Raw genomic sequence first — 12,039 nt, forward strand, 5'->3', positions numbered from 1 at the left:
GTAATTGTAAGCATTTTTGTTAAGTAGAAGTATTTTGATAAGTGTATTGAAGTCTTTCAAAAGTGTATAAATACATATTAAAACACTACATGTATATACATTTTAACTGAGTCGTTAAGTCATCGTTAGTCGTTACATGTAAATGTTGTTTTGAAACCTTTAGGTTAACGATCTTGTTAAATGTTGTTAACCCAATGTTTATAATATCAAATGAGATTTTAAATTATTATATTATCATGATATTATCATGTATGAATATCTCTTAATATGATATATATACATTAAATGTCTTTACAACGATAATCGTTACATATATGTCTCGTTTAAAAATCATTAAGTTAGTAGTCTTGTTTTTACATATGTAGTTCATTGTTAATATACTTAATGATATGTTTACTTATCATAGTATCATGTTAACTATATATATATCCATATATATGTCATCATATAGTTTTTACAAGTTTTAACGTTCGTGAATCACCGGTCAACTTGGGTGGTCAATTGTCTATATGAAACATATTTCAATTAATCAAGTCTTAACAAGTTTGATTGCTTAACATGTTGGAAACATTTAATCATGTAAATATCAATCTCAATTAATATATATAAACATGGAAAAGTTCGGGTCACTACATTTGATATTACCACGTACGAAAGACGATTCACGGAATTGTGCCTATTGTGTCCGGGAGCGTTCGAAGATGAGGAAGAGAAGATCGACGCATTTGTGAAAGGATTACCGGAAAGAATCCAAGAAGATATAAGTTCACACGAGCCCGCCTCCATACAACAGGCATGTAGAATGGCTCACAAACTAGTGAACCAGATTGAATAAAGAATTAAAGAACAGACTGCTGAAGAGGCCAATATGAAGCAAGTCAAAAGAAAGTGGGAGGAAAACGGTGATAAGAATCACCAATACAACAACAACAGCAATTACAACAATAATCGCAACAACTATCCCAACAATCGCAACATCAATCGCAACTACAACAAACGGCCCAACAACAACAACAACAACAACAACAAAAACAATAACAGCAACTACAACAATCATCCCAATAACAATAATAATCGCAACAACAACAACAATCAGAAGCAGCTATGCCAAAGGTGTGAAAAGTATCACTCGAGGTTCTGCACCAAATTTTGCAACAAGTGTAAAAGAAATGGTCATAGCGCGGCGAAGTGTGAGGTCTACGGACCAGGGGTTAACAGAACGAAAGTAACAAATGGTGTCGGAATGAGTAATGGCGGAGCAAGTAGTGTCGAAGCAAGTTATGCCAATGTAGTTTGTTATAAATGTGGAAAACCGGGCCACATTATTTGAAATTGCCCAAACCAGGAGAACACGAATGGACAAGGCCGCGGAAGAGTTTTCAATATTAATGCGGCAGAGGCACAGGAAGACCCGGAGCTTGTTACGGGTACATTTCTTATTGACAATAAATCTGCTTACGTTTTATTTGATTCGGGTGCGGATAGAAGCTATATGAGTAGAGATTTTTGTGCTAAATTAAGTTGTCCATTGACGCCTTTGGATAGTAAATTTTTACTCGAATTAGCAAATGGTAAATTAATTTCAGCAGATAATATATGTCGGAATCGAGAAATTAAACTGGTTAGCGAAACATTTAAGATTGATTTGATACCAGTAGAGTTAGGGAGTTTTGATGTAATAGTTGGCATGGACTGGCTGAAGAAGGTGAAAGCAGAGATCGTATGTTATAAAAATGCAATTCGCATTGTACGAGAAGAAGGAGAACCCTTAATGGTGTACGGAGAAAAGGGCAACATGAAGCTACATCTTATTAGTAATTTGAAGGCACAAAAACTAATAAGAAAAGGTTGCTATGCTGTTCTAGCACACGTTGAGAAAGTACAAACTGAAGAAAAGAGCATCAATGATGTTCCCGTCGCAAAAGAATTTCCTGATGTATTTCCGAAAGAATTACCGGGACTACCTCCACATCGATCTGTTGAATTTCAAATAGATCTTGTACCAGGAGCTGCACCAATACCTGGTGGTGTATTTCTTTGATTTTGATTTAGGAAATTTCGGTTATTTTGGTAACCTGGATTTCCTCCTTGATAGTAATTATTATTTGAACCTGAAGGTCCTCCTATTTGATAGCTGTTTATAGGAGGATATTTTCGGTTGTTTGCTTCTATTGCTGGAAAATCATTGAAATTCATTTCACCTTTTCGCAAGTAACCTAAGAAATTTGCTTGCTCTTCCATTGTACTTTGATCACAATCTCTAGTAAGATGGGGACCTTGGCACAGTTCACACCCTACTCTGATAGCGTGCATTTCTTTGGTTACCTTCTCAATTTGCCTTGCTTGATTTGCTATTTGGACTTTTAAAGAAGCAATTTCATCATTACTTTCGATACTAGCAACCTTTGATGATCTAGAGAATTCCATCTCTTGATGCCAATTATGGGAATGGGCTGCTATATCGGCAATGATTGTGTGAGTGTCTTCAGGTGTTTTCTTCATGATCGAACCTCCTGCTGCAACATCTATATCTTTTCTAGTTGCCACATTGACTCCTTTATAGAATATTTAGACCTTTTGGAATGTATTCAACCCGTGTTGAGGACATACCCTAAGCATTTTGTTGAATTGGGTCCAAGCTTCATAAAGAGTTTCATTAGGCTTTTGCATAAAGTGGTTTATATCACTTTGCAATTTTGCTGCTTTTGAAGCAGGAAAGAATTCTGACAAAAACTTATCCATCATATCATTCCAGTCTTCAATATAACCTTCTGGTAATGAGTCTAGCCAATCTCTTGCATCATCCTTTAAGGACCATGGAAAGATTTTTAAACATGCAACTTCATCGGTGACATCTTTGATTTTGAAAAGCTTGCAAATGCTTACAAACTTACGAAGATGCTCGTTAGCATTCTCATTTGGGGCTCCACCGAATTGACATGTATTAGTCACCATGTGAAGAAATTGACCCTTTATTTCAAAACCGTCAGTCATAGTGGGTTGAATAATTGCGTGGCCTTGACCTGTTCTTGTTGCCTTCATTAATGCTTCCATCGTTTGATTTGTAGCCGCCATCTCTTCTTCTTCTTTAATAAATGGCTCTATGATTGGTTGGATAACTGGTTCAGAGTCAGATTCTAAGGAAAGTGATTGTAAATTCTCAGCAAGAGATTCTACTTCTTGAGCTCTTAAGCGTTCGTGGAATTCCCTTTCGGGTTCAGGATATAAAGGAGTTAATTCAGTGTTGGAGGAAGGTAAGTTCATGCATTAATTTCTATTATGAGATCATAACACCAAAAGCTTTTCTAGTGTTACTTGCTTGTTTCTTTTTTTTTAGTGTTTTTCTGTGTTTTAAAATTACTAGTACTTCCTGCTTCTTTTTGTTGTTTTTGTCCTTTATTAATTCTTTGCGGTTCCGGATTAAGTTTAACGAGTTTAGGATTTTCTGAACGGATCACACAATTGGGAAATTGTACAAAGAACTAAAGGATTTATTCATAAACTTTGAACTTTCTTGGAAATGAATTTCCTCGAGAGGATCGAATAACATAAAAACAATGATAAAAACCCTTAAACAAACAGATTTTCCTTCTGATTTTGCCCACGTTTCGAATAGCCAAAAGATGCAGCAGAGGGGCAGGATCCTTCTATTGACCAATAAAATTGGTGATCCAACAACCCGGTCCACCTACAAATCCAACTACTACTACGAATCAGAAAAATTATCTATTTATTTAACTGCCAACTCCCCGGCAGCGGCGCCAAAAAGTTGATGCGTTGAAACAATACCTTTATTTATGAACGGATTGAGTTGTTTTATTACACTAATTGATTTATTGTATATGGTATTTTAACGATTTTAGGTTGGTTTCAAACATATATAGGCAACTGGTCATATCCGCGTAGTTTAGTTTGTAGGTAAATCCGGTTCGTTCCACAGGGAGATGGAGTGTTTAATGGTTTTTAATAATCTTTGAAGTCAAACTTATTTAAAGGGGGTTTTTGATTAGGAATTTATAAAATAACAATAATGGAAAATAACTTAACTAATTTACTTCATAAATAAAATTACAAGATTACAAGATTGCAATTATTAACTAAAAAGTGAATTAAATGAAATTATACTAATTATGATGTAACAATTTTATTACTAAATGATAATTAATAAGATAATAGCTTTTAATAAAACTAATTGTTTAGAATTTTGTTTTGAGCAATTATAATATAAATTTATTTAAATTAACTAAATAACATATTTTAACTAAATTAATATAAATTAATAGGAATTATAATATTTAACTAGTTATAAACTAATTACTAATTATAAATTATAATAATTATAAACTAACAACTTAAATATAATAATAAAATAATTAAAACCCTAGATTTTAACCTAGTTCGTACAGTACCCGTATTATACTTACGCGTTTCGCGTAGTATAATACGCGTTTCGCGTATGGTTTAATATGTACGCGTATCGTGTAGAGATATACGCGATCCGCGTATGTTATAATCCAGGTGACAAAACAGTGACGAATAAACTGGAATATAATGCTGTGTAATATTTTTTTTAATTTTACTTTTAACTTTACTGAATAAATGAATATAAATAATAATAATAATGATTTATAAAATAAAAGGGAGTGTTTACTTAAATGTGTCACCTCTAAGTCCATGGATTGTTTTAAGTTTAAGCTCGTATTAAAATGTTTAGTATAAAACTTATATTTTCCTTTCGAAAAAATAATAAGTTTTGACTAACTAAATTAAATCTAATTTTCATTGGATTATATTTAGATAGTTACTAGTCCTTAAGTATTTAAATTGAGACCCAACCCAGTTTTGACCTTCGCCAAAACCCAAATCATAACGGTTTCCCTTTTTACAATTTCACTATCATATAATTATTGATATTACCCAAACCACCGAAGTTTATTTATAACTTAGTGTTAATAACTTATTCATAAATTCGTCTAGATCACTTTTTAGTGTTGAAGCTTAATTTATATAGCTAAAAATAACTTTCGTTATTTAAATCTAATAAATTAAGTGACAAGGGTTAAATACCTAATTATATAATAATGGTTCTTTTAACTAGGCTCAATGTTAAAAATACTTAAGTTACATTTTAACTTTTACAAATGATAACAATCCATTTCACTAGGGGCTCTACATCTAAGCAAACACTAAGGGTATTTAGCTACTCATTATACTAGGGTAAACATAAAAACATAAATATGCAAACATAATAATAACGATAATTTTAACAGGATATACTTACTAAAAATTCTTCACTTTCATTAACTTCAAACGGTAGAAAATTACAATAACAACACCCTTTCACGCGTACAATAACACCCTTAATCACGAACAATACACCCTTAATATTTGAAACTATCCTAATCTTGACTTGAGAATTAAATTGGTACAGAACTAAATTATACAGAGTACTTCAAAATACAAAGTAACTAGAGTAATAAATTTTATATGTGTATAGTAATTCTTCTCTAAAATGTATGTGTACTCCTTCCCCCCTTTTTCTCTCTTTTTCTACTCGTATATAACCTGTATCACTTGAAGTAGTAGGTAGACTTTGGATTGATTGGGTATACTTTTTGCTGTAAAGAATAACAAAGAAATAATATTAAAGACAAAAGTAACCGTCCCATTTGCTGTTGAATCTGGATCTGGACTGGATACTACGCGTTTCGCGTAGGAGTCCACACGATCAGCGTAAGAGTTAAATACTACGCGTTTCGCATAGGTTTCCACACGATTAGCGTAAGAGCAGCCGACAGTTTTCTTTGTTTTTATTTTATGTTTTGTTCTCTTTTGATCCCGCGTTGACGTTTATCGATTTGGAACTTTTCATTTGAACTTTTATTCTTCGCTCATCTTGAACTTGTATTCGGGTAATGTTATCTCGAAATATATTTGGTTTAAATCCATCGTTTATCGTCTTTTCTTCAAACTTCGAGCTCGTATTATCTTTTGTCGTTTTCTCGTGATTTATACATTTGAATGTCTTAGTAAACAGTAAAAACCTATGAAATATAAATGATATTGCGTCGAATAATATGTATGTTTAAAGCAATATCAACTACTTATATGGGGTCAAAAGTATTATATATACCGACCACAAAAGTCTTCAACACATATTTAATCAGAAACAACTGAATATGAGGCAGCGTAGGTGGATTGAATTGTTGAATGATTACGACTTTGAGATTCGTTACCACCCGGGGAAGGCAAATGTGGTAGCCGACGCCTTGAGCAGAAAGGACAGAGAACCCATTCGAGTAAAATCTATGAATATAATGATTCACACTAACCTTACTACTCAAATAAAGGAGGCGCAACAAGGAGTTTTAAAAGAGAGAAATTTAAAGGATGAAATACTCAAAGGATCGGAGAAGCATCTTAATATTCGGGAAGACGGAACCCGGTATAGGGCTGAAAGAATTTGGGTACCAAAATTTGGAGATATGAGAGAAATGGTACTTAGAGAAGCTCATAAAACCAGATACTCAATACATCCTGGAACGGGGAAGATGTACAAGGATCTTAAGAAACATTTTTGGTGGCCAGGTATGAAAGCTGATATTGCTAAATATGTAGGAGAATGTTTGACGTGTTCTAAGGTCAAAGCTGAACATCAGAAACCATCAGGTCTACTACAACAACCTGAAATCCCGGAATGGAAATGGGAAAACATTACCATAGATTTCATTACTAAATTGCCAAGGACTACAAGTGGTTATGATACTATTTGGGTAATAGTTGATCGTCTCACTAAATCAGCACACTTCCTGCCAATAAGAGAAGATGACAAGATGGAGAAGTTAGCACGACTGTATTTGAAGGAAGTCATCTCCAGACATGGAATACCAATCTCTATTATCTCTGATAGGGATGGCAGATTTATTTCAAGATTCTGGCAGACATTACAGCAAGCATTAGGAACTCGTCTAGACATGAGTACTGCCTATCATCCACAAACTGATGGGCAGAGCGAAAGGACGATACAAACGCTTGAAGACATGCTACGAGCTTGTGTTATTGATTTCGGAAACAGTTGGGATCGACATCTACCGTTAGCAGAATTTTCCTACAACAACAGCTACCATTCAAGCATTGAGATGGTGCCGTTTGAAGCACTTTATGGTAGAAAGTGCAGGTCTCCGATTTTTTGGAGTGAAGTGGGGGATAGACAGATTACGGGTCCGAAGATAATACAAGAAACTACCGAGAAAATCATCCAAATTCAACAAAGATTGAAAACCACCCAGAGTCGACAAAAGAGCTACGCGGATAGTAAAAGAAAAGATATAGAGTTTGAAATTGAAGAAATGGTCATGCTTAAGGTTTCACCTTGGAAAGGCGTTGTTCGATTTGGTAAACGGGGGAAACTAAATCCAAGGTATATTGGACCATTCAAGATTATAGATCGTGTCGGACCAGTAGCTTACCAACTGGAGCTACCTCAACAACTCGTGGCTGTACATAACACTTTCCACGTCTTAAATTTGAAGAAATGTTTTGCTAAAGAAGATCTCACTATTCCGTTGGACAAAATCCAAATCAATGAAAAACTTCAATTCATTGAAGAACCCGTCGAAATAATGGATCGTGAGGTTAAGAGACTTAAACAAAACAAGATACCGATTGTTAAGGTTCGATGGAATGCTCGTAGAGTACCCGAGTTCACCTGGGAGCGTGAAGATTAGATGAAGAAGAAATACCCGCATTTATTTCCAGAAGATACGTCAACACCACCAACTGCTTAAAATTTCGGGATGAAATTTATTTAACGGGTAGGTACTGTAGTGACCCGAACTTTTCCATGTTTATATATATATTAAATGAAATTGTTATTTACATGATTAAGTGTTTCCAACATGTTAAGCAATCAAACTTGTTAAGACTTGATTAATTGAAATAGGTTTCATATAGACAATTGACCACCCAAGTTGACCGGTGATTCACGAACGTTAAAACTTGTAAAACTATACGATGACATATATATGGTTATATATATAGTTAACATGATTTTATTATAAGTATGTATCTCATTAGGTATTTTAACAATGAGTTATATACATAAAAATGAGACTATTAATTTAAGAAACTCGAAAACGATATATATAACGATTATCGTTATAACAACGTCTTACTAGGTACATATGAATCATATTAAGATATTGATACACTTGGTTAATTATGTTAAATGATAAGTAAATATATTATTAAGTGTATTAACAATGAAATACATATGTAAAAATAAGACTACTAACTTAATGATTTCGAAACGAGACATATATGTAACGATTATCGTTGTAACGACATTTAATTGTATATATATCATACTAAGATATATTATATATCATAATATCATGATAATATAACAATTTAACATCTCATTTGTTATAATAAATAATGGGTTAACAACATTCAACAAGATCGTTAACCTAAAGGTTTCAAAACAACATTTACATGTAACGACTAACGATGACTTAACGACTCAGTTAAAATGTATATACATGTAGTGTTTTAATATGTATTCATACACTTTTGAAAGACTTCAAGACACTTATCAAAATACTTCTACTTAACAAAAATGCTTACAATTACATCCTCGTTCAGTTTCATCAACAATTCTACTCGTATGCACCCGTATTCGTACTCGTACAATACACAGCTTTTAGATGTATGTACTATTGGTATATACACTCCAATGATCAGCTCTTAGCAGCCCATGTGAGTCACCTAACACATGTGGGAACCATCATTTGGCAACTAGCATGAAATATCTCATAAAATTACAAAAATATGAGTAATCATTCATGACTTATTTACATGAAAACAAAATTACATATCCTTTATATCTAATCCATACACCAACGACCAAAAACACCTACAAACACTTTCATTCTTCAATTTTCTTCATCTAATTGATCTCTCTCAAGTTCTATCTTCAAGTTCTAAGTGTTCTTCATAAATTCCAAAAGTTCTAGTTTCATAAAATCAAGAATACTTCCAAGATTGCAAGCTTACTTCCAAGTTTTCTAAATCCATTCCAAGTAATCATCCAAGATCAAGAAACCTTTGTTACTTACAGTAGGTTATCTTTCTAATATAAGGTAATAATCATATTCAAACTTTAATTCAATTTCTATAACTATAACAATCTTATTTCGAGTGGAAATCTTACTTGAAATTGTTTTCGTGTCATGATTCTGCTTCAAGAACTTTCAAGCCATCCAAGGATCCTTTGAAGCTAGATCTATTTTTCTCATTTCCAGTAGGTTTATCCAAGGAACTTGAGGTAGTAATGATGTGCATAACATCATTCGATTCATACATATAAAGCTATCTTATTCGAAGGTTTAAACTTGTAATCACTAGAACATAGTTTAGTTAATTCTAAACTTGTTCGCAAATAAAAGTTAATCCTTCTAACTTGACTTTTAAAATCAACTAAACACATGTTCTATATCTATATGTGAATGTTGGAGTTAGCTATACAGGGTTGAGGTTGATTCCAAAATATATATATATATAGTTTGAGTTGTGATCAATACTGAGATACGTATACACTGGGTCGTGGATTGATTCAATATAATATTTATCGATTTATTTCTGTACATCTAACTGTGGACAACTAGTTGTAGGTTACTAACGAGGACAGCTGACTTAATAAACTTAAAACATCAAAATGTATTAAAAGTATTGTAAATATATTTTGAACATACTTTGATATATATGTATATATTGTTATAGGTTCGTGAATCAACCAGTGGCCAAGTCTTACTTCCCGACGAAGTAAAAATCTGTGAAAGTGAGTTATAGTCCCACTTTTAAAATCTAATATTTTTGGGATGAGAATACATGCAGGTTTTATAAATGATTTACAAAATAGACACAAGTACGTGAAACTACATTCTATGGTTGAATTATCGAAATCGAATATGCCCCTTTTTATTAAGTTTGGTAATCTAAGAATTAGGGAACAGACACCCTAATTGACGCGAATTCTAAAGATAGATCTATTGGGCCTAACAAACCCCATCCAAAGTACCGAATGCTTTAGTACTTCGAAATTTATATCATATCCGAAGGGTGTCCCGGAATGATGGGGATATTCTTAAATATGCATCTTGTTAATGTCGGTTACCAGGTATTCACCATATGAATGATTTTTATCTCTATGTATGGGATGTGTATTGAAATATGAAATCTTGTGGTCTATTGTTACGATTTGATATATATAGGTTAAACCTATAACTCACCAACATTTTTGTTGACGTTTAAAGCTTGTTTATTCTCAGGTGAATACTAAGAGCTTCCGCTGTTGCATACTAAAATAAGGACAAGATTTGGAGTCCATGTTTGTATGATATTGTGTAAAAACTGCATTCAAGAAACTAATTTCGATGTAACATATTTGTATTGTAAATCATTATGTAATGGTCATGTGTAAACAGGATATTTTAGATTATCATTATTTGATAATCTACGTAAAGCTTTTTAAACCTTTATTTATGAAATAAAGGTTATGGTTTGTTTTAAAAATGAATGCAGTCTTTGAAAAATGTCTCATATAGAGGTCAAAACCTCGCAACGAAATCAATTAATATGGAACGTTTTTAATCAATAAGAACGGGACATTTCAGATGTTGTCGTGGATTCTTCTGATCACCAATTTCTTCACTTCTTCTTTCTTTGAGCGAGTTTTAAAGATTCTTAGGTTCTAAAGAATACTTGAGGACAAGTATTCTTTTCCTAACATTGAATGATTACATCCTCCCAATGTTTAATCATCAATGACACATAATATACTATATTTATATGTATGTATATATATATATATATATATATATATATATATATATATATATATATATATATATATATATAATCATGCACATAGTATACACAAAACGCATTAATCTAGTATTTAACATGCAATACATAGTTTCACATAAACACACAATTCTAATTGCAAGTAAGCTTCCTTCACTAATCTTTTAAAATCATTTTTCAAAAACAATTTTGCATTTGTGAGAAAAACCTTTCATTAATACAAAGTTTTTTTTTATCATTGATTTTGATTGATTTTAACATTACCCAATCCTTGACTTATCCATACCATTGAATTGCTAGCTTGGTCCATTTTTCCCATGTTCTCAATTTTCCTAATAATAGACAATGGACTTTGAATACACGATTTGTGTTTGCTAGAGTCGTGACGCATATTCATTTCATTTTTACCTCTTGATGAATCACAAATAATCATTCTTTCAAATTTTCTTTTCAACGTGTTGTTTTCATCAATTAAGGTTTTGTTAAGTTGTCTAACATTGTGTAATTCTTTCTCTAAAAGTTTTACTTTGTCACGACTACTATCATACACAAATTTAATAGTCTTGTAATCATCTAACAATTCTTCATAATTAGAAGGATAGAATACATGTACTTCATTGCAATCCATGCTTGAGACAACATCTTCTTTAAAAGGAGATTCAACCTCTTCCTCACTTTGACCATCTTGATTCAAATCATTCCAAGAACTCGTGAGGCAAAAGTCTTCATTTCCATTCAAACCATTTGCTTGAGAATCACCAAGCTTCTCCAAATCCTTCCCTATTCCTTTACCATTCAAACTCCTAGAGTTTTCTTCTTCTTGAGAACATAATGAATCCCAACATTCCTTTGCACTTTCACATGAAATTATCTTTAACCTTTCTTCACTAGGGAGAATTCAATGACGTAGTGAAATTGCATCAAATTGTTTCAAAACCTCATTGTTTTGAAATGTTGACTTCACTAGTCTTGAACTAGCTTGTGGTACAAAGTCTCCTACTTTGATTATTCTCCACAAGTAGTAATCCTTGGATTGGAGATAAGCCTCAAATCTTAATTTCCACACATCAATATCCATCTTATCAAAGATTGGTGCTTCTTTCACCAATTCTTCCAAGTATCCCATAGTTTGAGTTGATCCGAGAATCGTTGACTCAAGTTTTTGCACGAAACGAA

Source organism: Rutidosis leptorrhynchoides, chromosome 3 (assembly GCF_046630445.1).
Source record: "Rutidosis leptorrhynchoides isolate AG116_Rl617_1_P2 chromosome 3, CSIRO_AGI_Rlap_v1, whole genome shotgun sequence".
NCBI lineage: Eukaryota > Viridiplantae > Streptophyta > Magnoliopsida > Asterales > Asteraceae > Rutidosis > Rutidosis leptorrhynchoides.